This window comes from Corvus moneduloides, chromosome 12 (genome assembly GCF_009650955.1).
Source record: "Corvus moneduloides isolate bCorMon1 chromosome 12, bCorMon1.pri, whole genome shotgun sequence".
Classification (NCBI taxonomy): Eukaryota; Metazoa; Chordata; class Aves; order Passeriformes; family Corvidae; genus Corvus; species Corvus moneduloides.
Genome location: NC_045487.1, coordinates 9,207,062 through 9,224,482, shown reverse-complemented (window position 1 = coordinate 9,224,482; position 17,421 = coordinate 9,207,062). Strand labels below are relative to the sequence as shown.

Genomic DNA, 17,421 nt, shown 5'->3' with positions numbered 1-17,421 from the left:
ATGCTCCCCACATTAAACCAGAAAAAGAGCCAGAAACGCAATTGCTGGGAGCAGTAAGGCAAGTGTTTAAAATCAAGTTGATGTGATGTACATCAGTTCCCCTGTTCTTAGAGGCTCTCCAGTCTGAATAGAAATACAGTACTTCTTATATTCAGCGACTTGGCTTTTCTTCTTTACTTTTCTTTTTTTTAAACTAATGCTTAAGGTTCAGATATGCAATTCATTTTCAAGATAGCATACATTCAATTTGTCTTATATAGGCTGCAGAGTAGCAGATTTTGTGCTTTACTGTAATAAAAAGAAGTTTTTTCTCCCCCCACCAAAAAACCCCAAAAAGGACAGAATCAAACATTTTGGAAAGTCTCTACACCAAGCGCAGCGCCGCAGTGCCAACACCCCGGTGCGGGGCAGCCGCGGCCCCGCGGGACTCCGGGCGGGCGGAGCTCCCCGCTCGGGGGGCGGTGGTTCCATGCCCTCTCCCGGGGGGGCTCACGGCCGGGCAGCGGCGCTGCGGCTACCGCGATCAGCCCTCGCACGGCTCCCGGCACCGCCCAAGCGAGCCGGCGCTCTGCTCGCTCCACAAGCGCCGGGACTACACCTCCCGGCTGTCCCCGGAGCGAAGCCACCGCCTCTCCGCGGGGCGGCTGGGAAGTGCGGCCACTGCCGCCCGTTCCTCTCGGGCGCCGCCCGGGCCGGGACCCCGCGGAGCGCAGCGGGGCGGGGCGGGGCGGGGCGGCCGCAGCGCGGCGGGCGGCGGGCGGAGCGCGGCCCCCCCGCGCCCAGGGGCGGGAGCGCGGCGCCGGCCCCGCCCGTGGCGCTCCGTGGAGCTGTTCAGCGCCCAGGTGCTGAGTCTCCCCGCGGCTTACGGAGGCTCCGGCGGCGTTCTCTTCCCACCGCTCCCCGGCGCGGCCATGGCCCCGGCGCTCAGCCGCCTCGGTCAGGCGTTCTGAGCGCCCGCCCGCCCGCCGCGCCCCGGCGTGGATGCAGCAGCTCCAGGCGCCCCTGGCTCCGTGGGGGAAGGCGGCAGGTAAAGCCTTTCCCTTCCCGCCCATCCGCATTGCATCCTCGCCCGCCCTCCGCTCGCAGCCGCCGGCTCGAGGGGCTCTTGCCGAGCCGAGCCGGAGGCGCGAGTTGTGTGCAGGGAGCGAGCTCCGCGAGGCGGATCACGGGGAACAAAGCGGTGCGGTGCGGTCCAGATGCTTTTTGAGTAGTTTCGTTGTTTTAGCTTCCGGGGAGTGGGGAAGGGAAGAGCGGGATGGCTGGTTAACTGCAAATATCTGTGCTTACTTAGATGTAGGGGAAAAAAACCCCTACGTATATTAATTCGCTCATAGAATCACATTCCTATTCTCATGGTTCAGCAGGGGAAAAGATGTGTTTGCCGTACAGGTAAGATAGTACTATAGTCAAGACTGCAAAATGGTTTCCTTGAGTACCTTTCTTAACTGTAATGCTTGTATAGATTTTGCACTGCAATAATTTCTTACTTCTTTCTATGTGGATCACCAGCCCCACTGAAGAGCTAGGACAAGCAGCAGAAGGTCAGAGTAGCAGCTACAGTGTCTCTGTGACAAAGTGTCAGAAAAAGAGAGGAAAAAATTCCACTCTGTTTAAGGCCAAATGACAAGTTGCATCCTACATGAAGTCATTTACAGCCAAGCATTGTGCTGTTATGCCTGATGCTTCAGGCTTCCTCTTAGTGCTGGGTGATGAATAGGGAATTGAGCAAGCATATTAACCATGCATAATCAAGCAGCAAGTGTTCTTCACTGCTTGTGTGTGTAGTACCTTCTGTCACAGGATCAGCGAGTATTCCTGTGCTATCAAAAGACTGTTTCACCCTAAATTGAGTAGGATGCAGCTGTACCCTTTTTGTGTTGTTAGCAATACAGGTTAACTTACACTTCTCAGTGTGGCATGGGAAAGGGGAGCCTGGTAAAACAAAAACTCGGCACTTTTCTCAGATGTAGATGGTGAGAAAAGTTTAACCCAGGAGACTGCATGTGGTCAGACCAGGAACTTGTACAGTTTCTATGCTGATTTTCAAAAGAAACTGAAGAACCAAACTAAGATTAAAAAATTGCTTCCTTTAGAAAATCAAATGCTGTCTAATTAGCATACTCCTAGCGCTTTGCCTTAACTTACTTCTGCCCTGTATCTAGAATTTCTTTGTGTATTGAGCTTCTCCTGCTCCCCATGTTACTATATCATTAAATCAGAAGAAAAGAGCCAGAAAAACAATTGCAGGGAGCAGTAAGGTAAGTGTTTAAAGGCAAAATTATGGGACTCAAATAAATTCTCATAATATTAAAGGTTCTCCAGTCTGGACAGAAACATAGTATTTCTCATTTTCATTGACTTGGCTTTCTTTTTTTATCTTTTTGTACTAATGATCAGGGTTCAGGTATGTGATTCATTTCCAAGATAGCATGCATTCAGTTTTTCTTACAGAGGCTGCAGATTAACAGATTTTGTGCTTTACTGTAATAAAAAGAAGCTGAATATATTGAATACTGTCTGACAGTCATCTCACATCCAAAAGCTCTCCTTCCGATAGGCACCTTGGACATGCAGAGGCACAACATCTGGCTCTTAACAGTAGCCTTTTAGGGATCAATTGAGTTAATAATTACTATAGTGCTTTACTGTAAAATTAAAAATCAATTTGTGCTCATGACTGTGTGCAAGGCAAGCTTCCCCTCACACCAGCAGAATTAGATTTCCTGACACAGCTCCTCCCTACCTCTGCCTTTTAGTCTAAGCACCATCGAAGCCTCAGAGCACGTGATCAACTATGTGTGATTTAAGCGATGCTATTGAATTTTTTCCAAAGGGAACAATTACTACAGAGTGACAAGTCAACCATTTTGATCTTAACAGATCCAGCTCTGTTTAGTGATGGTAACCATAGCATACTCTGCCTAACCCAGTCTGAATATCTCACTGTAGCAGTTTGCTTCTAATTTAAAAGGACACTGTTAAACCTTAAAATAGGTTCTCATTTTTGGGTAGGAATAAGAGGCTTAATAACAGAAAGACATTGTAGACATTTCAGCTCTATATTTGCAGTTGCTGCTGCCTGCAACAGCCCTCAAGAAGCCACTAAAATGTGAGAAAAGCTAAGCAGCATGCTCTGACCACACCCCTACATTGCCATAATTCATAAACGGAGACTCTGTGCTTGCTGCCACATTCATATTTCTACCTGGTCAGTTAGGACAAAGACAAAGCTGCTTTGTCCTAATGAAGCCAGTGCAACATGCTTTAAATAGAGCCAACGATCTGGGCTTCCCAAAATATATTAAAAAGGACTCTTGTATTCCCCAACATTGTTTATGCTAAAGGCTATTGCAAATAGAATATTTATGCTAATTACTTGTATGTCAGCTTGGGCAATAAACAATCAATACTTTACTGATGTAGAATCCACTACAACTTTCTGTGTCCAGTTATCATGCATTCAGCACAGTAAATTAAATTTCAAGTTGCAATTTCTTTGTGGAAATGTTTATTTTAACTTCCACAGGAGACTGCTGAAGTCATGGAAATGTTTCCATTACACTTAAGTAAAAGTCTGTTTTTCAAAAAAGTTTGCACAAAAACCTGACCTGGATATATTTTTAATGTTAGAACTACTGTTATGATCACACCATACAGCAATACAGTAAGGGTAGGGGTTTTTTAAGGATTAAAAATATCCTTATAAGTGCAATCTGTACAAAAATGCTATAGTTAATAATCAACATGGACTAGAGAAAGGCAGAGACTTTTAAACTGCTATCTGTATGAGGGAGAATGACAGGACACGTACCTTTATGTGGCATGGAGAAGCAAAGTACTCTATTACCAAAACACCTTTTAATAGTGTTCCCTGGATTTTGGCTGAGATGGCTTATGTATTTTCTACAATTCTAAAAAGAGAAAAAATATTTTTATGTATCGTATAGTGCCAATTTTCTGCTTGAATTCTAGCAATTCTTGGCATTAAACATAACTAGATTTTACTTGTCCCCATAAATGCCTGTAAATTGTTACATGATGCTCCCAAGTCTACTCTTTAAAAAAGGCATTTAAATGCACACTGCAGTAAGCAATCACTGAACTTCTTCATTTTACAAGAAAGGGCCTGCTAACTAAAAAGGAGCAATCCCAGGGATTTGCTTCAAGTAGCAAGTAATATTTTCAGTAATTTTTGAAGGTATAGTTTCTAACTTACAAATATTTGACTGTAGTGCTTAAGCATTTGCTTTAAGTTCTCCACAACACTCCAAAACAGAAGAAAATTGTAGCTGCACTCCAGGCATTATTGCTATAATCATGTAATTTTATATCTCGTAGGTCAAAGTCACTCTAAAATCTGGGAAAATGTTATGCTGTGGTTGAATTGTGACATTGTTGTAAAAAGGGGCAATCATGATTTGAGCTGACAACATGATGCTGACAAGATTTGCAGAAATACTTCCATTTTATTTTGTCTTGAGCAAGTAGTTTCTGAGAAATGGGCAGCTTGGAGACAGTATTTATGTAGAATTGCAATGAATAGAAGCTTTTCCTGCTTGAGCAAGTTCTACTCAGCTTTGTTTCTAGTGCTTGGGATGGGGGCAAGAAGGGAAAATTATGGGACAGAAGGCAAGCCCTGCACATAGATTTGTACTTATCCACTGGAAAGTCACCAGATTTTGGGGATTCCTGACTTGATCATGCACATACTGCCCTTTGAGGGCTGTACTGTCAGAGCCAGTCAGCTTTTACTCTAAAAGGAGGCAGAAGGCTGTCATACCTTAAAGGAGTGACCAGCAAACATGCTCTTGAGTCAAAGCAGGAGCAAGCAATTTCATAATCATAGAAAATCTCAGTGAAGGTGAGGGAGACTGAGAAATCTCTCAGTCTTGAATCTTGTGCTACAAGTTTGAGGTTTAACAAGCATATTTAAAGAACAGAAAGCTCACTCTGTGTGAGCTGACCCCAGTCTCCTCAATGGGAATAAGTACCTGGGCAGCATGCCCGCTCCTCTGTCTGTGATGATTATTCTCTCTGGCCTAATACTTGCTAGTTTGCATCCTTCACTCACCTGCTGTTTTACAGAGCAGAGATGATGGACCTGGACTAGCACCTGTTTGCAAGAGCTGCATGAAACAATTTGTTCTGTTACTTTTCAGATTTCTTTTTTTGCTTTTTTTGAGATGTGTCTGAGGCTGCTATCAAAAAATTACACTTGCGGTTTCTTTAGATTTCTTGCTACTTGTCCTCAAAAAATGCAACTTGACAAAATTTGCAAATACAGACATCTGAGGTACTCCACATGAAACACACAGGACCAAATTATTGAAAATTTCTGAAACAAACAAAATTTCCATTAGTTTCCATTTAAAATAGTTATACAGTCTTCTTTAAATTTGGAACCAAGATATCTCAGAAATTATAAAAGAAGAGTCATCTATACACAACCAATATTCCACTCCCAAGAAGTTTATCCTCTGCCTGTCCATTTAGCTTTATGCCAGCATAAAAGGATTATTCTTGCTACATTTGCAGTAGAGAGTTGCTCTGGTGACATGGTTTGCTATCTTTGCTTTGGAATTGTATTAAAACTTCAGCATCACAAATAAAAAGCAGAAAAACATTAAACTGGCATCCTAAAAGTATGGGAAATGATTTTTAAAGATGCTCTTTGTTAACATTCGCACAGCATCTGTTGAAACTTGCACTTTGGAAAGTTGTGCGTGACCTAAGACACAGCTCAACTACAGAATAAGAGCACGATTTGACAATTCCGTTCAGTTTTGAGATAACTAAAAATGCATATTCTTCAGATAGTAAGAGGATGTTTACTCCAGAAATATGTTACCAGGGAACAGGTTACAATTAAACAACATAAGCTGAGAAATTCTGATTTAAATACAAATTACATCAATGCTTAGCCATATCAGTGTCTTATGGGAAAAAACCCACAAGAGGCACTATGAGTTCAGAGCAAACTGCAGAGAGCATATTCTGGGTTCTGTTCTGGGTAGCTGATTGCTGTCTCAAGGAATACAGTTAGAGAAAAAGTTTAACATGGTTTTACTGTACAATCACACCCCCACCCCCACTCCCTTGTCTTCTGAAAGGCATCAACTCGAAAAGCATTCTATTACTGTTACATAATTTCAAAGTTTAACCACATACAGCTGCTTAAATCTGAAAGCTGAGATAATAAAGGCAAGACAAGTATTTTCTCTGAGGTACTTAAGATTTCTGTTAACTACTGTTATTCAAGTACAATCTATTTCAGTATTAACAACAGTAAAAATACCCTTTAAAGTGACAAGCCATATCTGTCACTCAAAAGTACACAAGCTTTAATATATTTTAAAACTGACTCAAGTAAAATAGAGATAATAACTGGATTCCATCTGTCCCTCTTGACTATTTCTAGATGAGGTAACATTGATTACCAGTTTTGCTTCAACATAGGGTTTTGGTGATTTTTTAGCTCTTTCCCACCTATACTGTGCTTCAAGTACAGTAGAAGATTTTCACTTTTAAGCAGGATGTCTTGCTTCAATCTTTTCTCTGCTAAAACAAGAGTTAAGTGGTCACTTTATTCCCTCTACTTACTCCAAACTTTGGTACAGTCATGCTGGAAAAAAAGGGTAAAAATCCATAGATTTCTGTAGGGTAACTGCAAAGAGGCTAGCAGAAAAATTCATGATCAGGAAGCTGTGCAACTTTGTTTTCTTTCTTTACTGGGGAATTACTGGCTGGAGAAAAAGCAGAGTTTAATCCTTTCTGGGAAGAGATAATATTATCTAAGAAAAGTAAGCAGCTATCTGCTGAGGGGCTGTAGCTTTCTGTACAGGCTACTCCACCCTTCCCGTATTGCTAAGCATATCTGTCTGTCATTAAAAACAATGAGAATTTCTGTCTCGGTGAGAAATGACAAGTGAAAATACATCAGAATAATAAGTGTGCCCTGAAACAATTCAAATATCACAGACCAGAAGAAAAAACACTCAGTTCCTGACTCCTTCATCACAGTTACTTCTGTGAAATCAGTACTGCCATACAGATGAGAGATCAAAGATTTACAGCTTTTCCTCTAGGAGTCCTTCATTGAGCTCGAAGCTGAACTCCATTGATCACCCTACCAGCAGAAAGAAAAGGCAGGGAGAGTCTAGAAAATACAGCATGGGCAGGAATCTCTTATCCAAGCTAAGGAATTGGCAGGGAAAAATGAAGAAAGATAAGAATCTTGTAAAGTTTATTATTCCTTTGTGAACTGGTATATGTTAATAGATCTATTCAGAGGATAGAGAGCAGTCGGTATTCTCTTGTCCCATGAGTGAAAGGAAGGAAGGATAAAATCCCTCTTGGAATCCCTTAGTGCCTCTTTGAGAGAGAAAGGGAGGAAGAGACCCTGACAATCAGCACACATAATGAATTCCTGAGCAGGTGGATAGAGGCTTTGCTGGCACAGGCTGGAGATGGGGATCCTTGCTAGTCCCAGAGGATGCACATACCACTCTTTTTTCGTGATAGAGCTTTAAGCTGCTGTTACTCTGCAAACATGGCAAGACAGTGCAGGTAAAGATGACTCTATAGTCTAAAAACAGCCCTTCATAGATTCTAGTCCTGGGGGAACTTTTCTTACTCCCACAGCAAAGGTAGAAAAATTACTGAAAAAAGCTCATCCTGATAAGGTGCAATTATGTGAATTACTCTAGTTACTTCCAGGGTATCAGCTATGTGATAAACATTCCTTTGAAAGAACAATGTACAATGAAATGAAGCACAAGAAGCTGACTACCACAGCCTGGCAAACCTAATTCCAATGTTTTTTGCTGTAAACAGATGGGAATATATTCAATATAAAAGGATTTTTATTCCCTGTGAGAAGGCCTGAACTTGATATTTCACCTTTCTTGTTAAAGTATTAACTTTCAAATAACGTGAGTGACAGAGGTAAATATTTGCAACTTTTTAAAAATGAAGTTCCTGATAATTTCTCAGAACCTCAGCTTTAGCCCAGTATTCTCCTCTTTATGTCTTCAAAAGCAAAACATAATGTATCCAAGAGACATAAGGTGAAAAAGTACAGGCACAGCTAAATCTTTATTGAACATAGGCACATTTGCTGAAAGTTTCTCTGATGCACAGCACACAGGCTGCTGCTGCATATATCTAATTGCATTAGTCCAGCAATAAAAGGCTATGGAACACAGAAGAATCAATGTATAGGTGCAGAACCCTGCCTTACCAGATCACTAGGTCAGCACAGAATAATTGTCCTTTCTTAGGTTCACTCTTTGGACTTTACAAGACAGTCTTCACAAGTAACTTACAGCAAATATGTGTTGTTCATCTCTGCCAGCTGATACGATGCTTGCTTTCATTATTTCCCTATGGCAAGGTCCTTCAAGTCTAGCTTATACATTAACCTTGCAGATTTTACACACTAAACTTTACTCAGCTAAGCCCAGTACTAAAATAAATAAAGAAACAAAAAACTCCATGTTGGTTTCATTCAGGTCTCATTCTCCTCATGTCTTAATGCTTTTGACCCTTACTTCTCTCACTATTTTTTCCTGCACAAACAAGTTTCAAATGTCACACCAAAGAGGAGAAAAAGGATTTTAGTTTGTTTAGCTGTTGTCAATAAATACGTCCGTTATGCCCATTCACTCCTTCACCTGGTGGTCTGCCAGCAGCTACCTAAAGTTCTTCAAAAGGCTTCCATAACACAGCCACAAAGAAAGTTTTCCTCCCTTCAATCTCAGTTTCAAATGAATGTATTTCCTTCCCATAGGAGCTAGGAAAAATCCTGACAGATGGAAGAACCAGTAAACAGCTTCAGTCCTGGAATGGCTGCATATTAACTCTATGTCAGGCAGAGATTACAGCTTTAATTTCATAATCTGCCTCTGAAGAGCTACTTCTGACAACACTGCAAGGCCCAGCTTCAGATTTCTCCATTCAGAACTTACCTATACACAGTCTTTATATCTGTGCCACAACACAGCCATTTTTACAGAATATGAAAAGTCAGTTAATTTAGCTCCTTATTGAGCACATTATAGGTAAATGAAACAGCATGCCTTGTTTTAGAAAGTATGAGAAAGAATAGTAAACTCTGCACAGTGATGTTCCTATTAGTTTAGGATGTTGCAATGAGCATTTCTTGCCAACTGGAAGTGTGACTTGCTCACACAGTTTTGATAAAATGTAAATCTATTTAATTATAATACAGTGTAAAAACTATGATGAAACTAAAACCTCTGTATCTGCCAGGATAGAAAGATTTTATTAGCCTAATGTAAAAATTAATTTTTATTCAGTTCACACTTCCTTAACTATATTGGTGGAAATTCCAACTGATGTATTAGCAGGAATTCTCTTTGGTAACTGAGATTATTTAAAGCATAAAATCTTGGAATCTTGTGAGGCTTAACTTTCTTTTTCTTTTTCTTTTTCTTTTTCTTTTCTCTTTTTCTTTTTTTTTTTTTTTTTTTTTTTTTTTGGAGAGAATTAATTGAGATTCCTTTTAGTTAATAGCATCTAAGTAGTAGCTAGCCCCTTCTAGCCTAGCTAGAAGTAAGTAGTAAGTAATGTAAGTAGATTTTGTCTGCTCTTAAAATACCCTTCCAATCACATTCTGGTGAATAGTTTTATTCTTCTGAAGCCAGTTTACATATTATTTCAAGCAGAGTAAGTTAACATAGGCGGTGTGTTCACCTAACAATGACATTCCTTAATGTTCATGGGATAATGATTGGTTTGAACCCAGACTACAGAGTTTATCCTGGTAACAAGAAGGGAAGATAAGGTGTAGCTCACTGGTTTCCTCTGCAGCTTTCTTGGATTTCACTACTTGTTCTTCTTAGCAAAAGATATCTGTAGCTTCACTTAATGAGAGAAAAACTATATTAGTTACCAGTTCACTGCTGAAGATTTCTGGATTCTGGACAGTTTCAAATTTCTTTGCTTCTCCTGGTTGTATTTAATCATAAGGCTTGTCAAGATCACACCTGAGTACCTCACTTAATAAGGTTTTGGAGACAACCTCTGCTGCCTGAAAGACTAGCACTATGCCACCTTCGTACTGGAAATCACATTCTGGAGTTAGGGAGTTGATTTGCCTGAGACAAAGTCAGAAAAGGAATTAACTTACACTCTCACTCTCTTCTATGTTGCTGTCTTGTTTGACTGTTTTTACTTTCTGTGTACAATAAAAAAGGGCCTGAGCAATGCCAGAAAAACACTTTGTAATTTTTAGTAAAACTTTTCTGTACTGCTGAAATTATTTATTACGCTGTCATAAATTCTGTTACCAATATAGTAATACAGTTTTAACTTTCTAGCCCAGAAGGGATGAATGTTTTGTGAACACACTTCTACCAGCATAAGAGAAGACCTGTTTCAGAGGCAATGTTTAGTTTGGAAGCAAACCTTACCGACATGGACAGTCCCTCATGAGAGGCATTAAATGACAGGTCTAAATTTATCCTGTCATAAGTACAGTGGGGAAATAAAATCCATATTACTAATTATTAATTACTACTGTAAGCGTACTCACTTTTCTTTATCATTAAGAAACACTAAGTATGGAAGAAATCTAGAAGATTACAAGCAATGATATCTAACATACAAATCAGCTGGGAGTTTTAATCTTCTGGGGCTCCTTCATGAGGACAGCTGCCAGCTGCAGATGCGTGGCTGACTAATTGGCACTAGCAATAAACAATATTTGAGTTTGTCCAGGAAAGGAGCAGAAGGTCTGAGAAAGGATTATCAATATACATTAAAAAAAGAAAAGCTGGTATGTCTCTATTGAAACTATTATCTGTGTGATTAATTTCTACAACTGAAAATTGCACTAAAACCAAGTAGTTATTTATAAAGCTCTCAACACCATCTAACTGAATCTTAGATATTGGAAGATTATAAAGCAAGTATAGCATACAAAAATAAACCAAACTGCTACTATAATAAGGAATACTATACTCTCGGAGCTTCATAAGGCAATTTTGCATGCAGGCCTGACTGGCTTACAAGCAAATAGAACTTTTCATCAAAAAGATTGCTAGATTGTTTAGCAATATGCCAGCCCCTGAGCTACAAGACAATCTATCCTATCTGTAACACTGATACCACCACAAAGAAGTTATTATCTAACTTATTGACAAAAGGTAACAATCTTGCGCTTCTCAGGAGCTATTACCTGACTTGTGTAATATCTGAAAGTACTTAGATGCTTCTTGCAGTGATTGTAGAGTTACTGTGCCACAACAAACAGAACTGGATTAGGCCTTCCTTGAATTCAGACATGCACTCCCCAGATAGAATTCAGGGACAAGTTGTCAAATTGAAGAAAATTACTCTAAAACTTTCAGGAAAAGAAATGAAGTGATAGACAAACAACTTGCAAAGGAACCTGGTAAAAGGAGGATGCAGAAGAAAGCAACCATTAAGAGCCAAGGATGGGATAGAGAGGATTGAATTATAGGATATTCGTGTGCAGCAACAATTGTTTTAAAAGCTTCTGAATAAAAAATTAACAGCTGATGGCATACTCACTAGGACTTACACCTAGTCTGAGAAGGAGAGCTGTTAAGATAGTGAGAGAGCCAGCAAGACAGATGGCTGGTGAAGGAACTGACACTGCAAGAGCTGGAACATTCAGCAGAGAGGAAAAACAACAGCTATATCCATGAAGGAACTGCTGCCAAGCACGTAAGTGAAGTGAGCAGAATCACACCATTTCAACAGTTTCTATAAAAATGTGGATGATGTGCTGGACTGCAGGCGATGTATAGGGCCCCAAGCTGACAGTTCCACATCAGCACAGAAGCAAATAGACAAAGGAATAATTAAAAGGTCATTACCTGAAAAAGCAGCAGCAAATAGCTCAGAGATGTGAAACTATACAAGTGAGTAAAAAAGAGATTTTATAAGGAAATGCTCAATAGGCATAAGCACTGAAGAGACAAATATATCACCCAGAATTCATCTGCAAAACCTACCTCTTGTATTCAATATGAGAAACAGTGTCAGAAGCTGAGAATTATGACATCACCTCACCCCTCCTCCCCAATTAAAATCTGTCTACTAAGAATAAAATAGTTTCCACAAAGCTTGCACTTTCACAGCTACAGATTTACTATCAGTAAGATTCCAGACATTCATAGCAGTCAACTCCAACACCTGCATCTTGAAACCCACTAAATATTTGCAGTCAGGTTACCACATACTTTCAAATATTTTTAGTACAATCCACTGCTCTTTACATTGACAAAAAAAAAAAACCCCTGAAAAATCTGGCCATAACATATTCTTGAAAAAAGTGAATTAAATGCACAGGGTTTAGGGGTTGTAGGAAGAACAATTTTGAGAACTGAACAGTTTTGCAAGCACAAGGCGGTGTCACAAGGTCTCATGAAAACTGATCTCGAATTTTGATACCATCGTCAGGAGAAATAGTTCTGACAAAAAAGGAGGTTTAGAATAATAGCCCAAATGAGCACCTTAATAAGAAAAAACCCCCAGTTTCTACATTGTCTTTCAGTTAGCTAAGTTACTTTTTCGTATTACTTTTCCTTATTACTTTTCCAGCCAGTCATTGAGAACAAGAGGCAAACTGCATCCTTCTTTTGAGTTCTGTGATGATGTTCCTGTATTTAGAAAGCATTACCACACAGACATACACTGAAGTACACGTTGTTTTCATTAACTGTGCACTGTATAATAAGCATTTAAGCTGTACAGTTCAAGAAAAACAGCTCATTGTTGAAGACAGATCTCCAGAAATTCTTTAAGCACTGATGAGTCTATTACCACTACCACTGTAGAAAAATGGCTATGGCATGGAAAAGTAGAATATTAAAAATCACGTCAAATTTCCTACAGAATATGATTATCTTTCTGGTATTTGGGAAATTAGATTACTTTTCAAGATGCAGAAAGATTTTAATATAGAAGCCAGGCAAACTGATTAAAATAAACAATATGGGATGGCTCCAAAACATTATAGATCACACGTTAATGCAAAAAAGCCAACATAATTATGGAGAACTCAAGTCAGGCAGTTTGGCATCAATAAAGGTAGTAGGGCTTATTCATTATTATCGATTAAGGCACCTTTTCCCTGGTTTAAGAACTGTGTTGTTAAAAGTTTGTTGCATAGCATTAGAAAGATACAGGTAAGGCGAAGCGAGGCTATTCCTCAAGAGGGCACTGACACTTTATTCTGAGGCCAACATTAGATATCTCTGAACAAATATAACATTGAGGTGAATAACATACAGATTACACTTCATCTAGAGGAGAACACCGGCGGAGGTTTCACCCTTCACCAGAGCACCTGGCTGCCGGCTACAGGAGAATCTCTGACCACATCCCCTCAGCCACCGCCTCCTCAGCCCCCTGAGCGTCCCCACCCTCACACCGCACTACCGCCCTCACGGCGCGGCCCCGCGCGGCTCCGCCCCCGCCGCCGGACAGCCAATCAGAGCGCGCTGATCTCCGCCCCCGCCGCCGGACAGCCAATCAGAGTGCGCGCGGCGGGAAAGCGGGAGCAGCGCGTGCAGGCGGGCGGGTAGGCGAGGAGTCTCAGCGTCCAGGCTTGGCTGCCGTGACGCCCCGACTCTCGGGTTTGTCACGGTAGCCTTGCAAAAGGAGAGAGAAAGAGGGAAAAGAAGGGAGGAAAAAGCCTGGAGAAGCGCAGGAATAGCAGCAGCTGAGGGAGGCCGGTGAGCGGGAGGTGCGGCCGCCCTGTCCGGATGTCGTGGGTCAGCTCCTCGGAGAGGGACTTCTGCTTGTAAAGCTCTTGGTTCGCTTTCGTTGGAAATTAACAAAGAGGAGTTTCAATGGCAGTAATTTTATTAAGTAATTAAATGTTTTGTTAAATAATTTGTTATTAAATAAGCATTGTTTTAGTAGGTTATTTCTTTTTCTGTCGGGGTGCACATCCTTACCCAGACTGTAGTGAGATGAAATCAAAGCCTAGTTACAGTTTCTCTTGAAGGGAGATGCGAGGTGAGGCTCAGGGCAGATGTGCCCATTTTCAGGGCATCTCACGAGGGACCAGCCCAGCGCACAAAACGTGGAGTTAGGCAAAAGCAACAACAAATAATAAGTACGTCTTGCAGGGCAATGTCTTTCGTCTGAAATTACTGAGAAATGATGAAAGCACAGGAAGCACATAGTTCTGCCATCTTCCCCCTCTTAAGTGAGTGAATCTTTAAGCACTCTTAATCCTCGAGGGTAGCCTGGGGTGGCTCTTCTGTAAACCTCCATCAGATTTTATTGAAGATTTAGGATCTTGGGATCAAATTGATTGGCTATTCTGTGTCGTATTTGCTCAAGGGAGAGGAAGGAAACATTAAATTACACCCACTTGAGGTTACTTGCTAATGAATAATGTAATTATACACCAGGGTATTAGAAAGTTTTTACATTAAGTCCCTTATGTTTTTGTTTTCTCTTAAGAATCATCTATGTTTAGATAAGCTAGAATTAACATTGCCTCTTTGAAAAGTCGTATTTTTGACCACAGTAAAAATAGTTTTTCTTAGTAAAATAACATGTTTAAATTATCAGGGCAGGTGGCAGAAGTAAAAAGCCAAGCACTTCATGCATACATTTTAAAGACAAGAGTTCCTTAACAGATGCTTGAAGACTTCTCCTTGTAGCTGTGATCACAGCAGAAAAATGATGATTCTTTTTCTATGTGGCAGTTCAGGGAACTAGTGGAAAGTGACTTTCTAGTGTAATAACTGTATGAATTGGCCAAAACTGTCATTTCAGTTTTACATTTGAACGCAGAAGCTTAAACAACTACTATACCGCTAAATTCTAATATCCTCAAGCTCCAGTAACAGAACAACATTTATTCATGTCTTTGGGACAAAGCATTGTGCTGAAGGCAGAATTTTGGCCTTGGTATCTCATATTTTATAATTAAGTTCAAAGCTGTGAAAGCTTTAAAATATGTAATTAAATCTCATTTTGCACAACACTTTCTTTTAGGAAGTGAATTCTGGGGTGTGTGTTAAAGCTAAGTGATACCATTCTAGCCCACGTAAATAGCAAATGGTTATGTTCTCTTTCACAACTGAATAAATTTACAGTTGGATGAATATTCTGGTTTTGTCTTTTTTTTCCCATGGTGTGTAAACTGGGATAATTTACATATCTTGAACCTGATTTGGTTACAGGAAAAGTAAAGTGTGTGGGATTTTCTGTCTGGCCAGCTCATTGTTCTGGCCCTTATCTACTGTCTCTAGCAACACCTCAGGCTGATATCAGCGAGGAATTGGCAAAAGGAAGATGTACTCGGTTCTGGCTCAGAAAGACTAATATCTAAATAAAAAAGAGGCTAAACCCAAAACTGAATGGTGCCAGTAAATGTAGTAGTAAGCTTTGTGAGTTCAGACAGGTTTATTCAGTAGATTTACTCTGTCTGTTCTAGGTTGCCTCTTGCCTTGCTCCTCCCCTGGTAGAAAAACACTATCAAGAGTCCTTTGAGTGACTGCAGTGTTGGTTTTCAACATATGAAAATGGATTTTTAAGAGCTTGGAGCCAGGTTTTCAAGTACTTGGCATCTATGAGAGGGGCAGATTTTCAAAAGAGGTTAGCACTGACTGTTCTGAGCTCTTGTGAAGATTTGTCCATTTTGATTTTGTGCCTAACTGAACTGATTTGTCGGAAATCTGGTCTCGGTAGCTAAGCATGACATTCTTAGAATGCTGTGAGAGCAGTAATAACACTACCAAGAAAAAAAAAAAGCTGTACAGCACCCCCCACTCAGTTCAGTACCCCAAAACTGCCACCCAGAGCACAGAGTATGAGTAAGACAGGGTTGTATGTTGGTGTGTGCTGCCAAACAGTATTCTAGGATTTCACAGTGAAAACAAGTATTGTTTCACTACTTCTGTTCTGGATGTGTTTATTTAAAATAAAAGCTGTTGTGAAAGGAAATTATAAGTGCTAGTTACAAGAGTGCAAAAATGTCATAAGTGTTTGGGAAGCAACAAGAGGAAAATGCTTTAATTAAAATTTACTGTAGCTATTTTCAGTAATATTCTGAGTTCTGAGATACCACCACTGATTCTAGAGTTGTGCTGCCTTCTGACCTAGGGCCTGGGATAAACATTTTGGTTGTTTATCACTGTAATCAATGGTGTAATTCCTACTGAGTTTGATTTAGCAATCTTGAGTCCTATGTTAAAATAGTAGCTGAATGAACAAAATGAATGTTTTGTGTTGGGAAAAAACTTGTTTAAATCAGCCATCTTTTTCACTGGCAGAGCTCTTTACAGGGTGGTAATATTGATTTATGTGGTCTTTCTGGCTAGTTATGTCACTTACTATTGCAGATTACAGTAGAAGGTTTTTATTTCTTTTTTGAATAATTCCTTTTATTTGAAATTAATTTAGTGTCCATTTCTGTAATGTTTTGGCCTTGTCTTTGGTCTCTTAATCACTGTGTCTGAAGAATGAATTATTAGTTGTTGCAGCTGAAGAAATAAACTAATAATTTTCTGTGGACTTTTGAGGGGAAAGGACAAACCAAATCAAAACAGAGCTTTATTTTTGCACACACTCTTCTTCTTTTGTGCTGTGCTTGCACAGTTGAAATCAGGACTTTCAATAATCCAGATAAGCAAACAATAATATTGTACCTTTCATGTAGGAAGCGTGGGATACCTGTCTACATGCTAGTGTTGTATTTGTAGAATACCTGAGTGAACATCTGCTAAACAAATGGAAACAAACTGAAAATGGCTACATTTGAGTTGATAACTCTCAGAGCAGTACGATTCAGAGACTTTCACATAGACATGATAAGAGAAAAGAGATGAGTTGTTGTTGAGATACCTGCTCTACAGACCTTTCATAAAATTGAACTGGAGATTAAGACATCATGCTATTTCTAGCTTGCCAGTGCTAGCTGGAATGAATTCTAGGCTTAAAAAAACCTAATAAATTGGAATAAGATGGTCATTGTAGAAAAAATTGAATGAAGAGAACTGCTCATAAACATAGTCATTGCTCTCTGAGCTCCAGATACAGTCCTATTTTGTTTCCATTTTGTCTGGGTGGTTCAATGGGGATTGTATTTTACTTATTACTTAACTGTGATGATGTGACATTATTCTTCTTTGCTGGTGTCAATTGCAAGTAAATGTAATATAAAAGATTTTGACTGGGCTTTGAGAAGTGTTCTTGTGTTCCTTGTTAGCTGTGGGCACAAAGTTCTGGAGTTTGTTGTCCTTCTACTGTTGCATATGTACACACTAATAAACACATGTAATATGTATTTTGAAGTCAGTGTTCCACATAGATTCTATACTTACTGATATCAATTCTGTGTAGCAGTTGCTAATCTTTCATCTTGTGTTTTGGTTATTTTCAAATGTAGAACTTGTACACTGAAATGGC

At 40.0% G+C, this 17,421-nt stretch overlaps 1 protein-coding gene across 2 annotated transcripts in view; it reads left to right on the top strand.

Moving 5' to 3' along the window:
- The first annotated feature begins 792 nt into the window (after positions 1 to 792).
- Positions 793 to 17,421, top strand: part of SMPD3 (sphingomyelin phosphodiesterase 3) — a 104,716-nt gene continuing 88,087 nt past the window's right edge. For both annotated transcript variants that reach the window (XM_032121713.1, XM_032121714.1), the window contains exon 1: positions 793 to 1,027. The gene's annotated coding sequence lies outside the window, so the exon portion shown is untranslated. The remainder of the gene's footprint in view (positions 1,028 to 17,421) is intronic.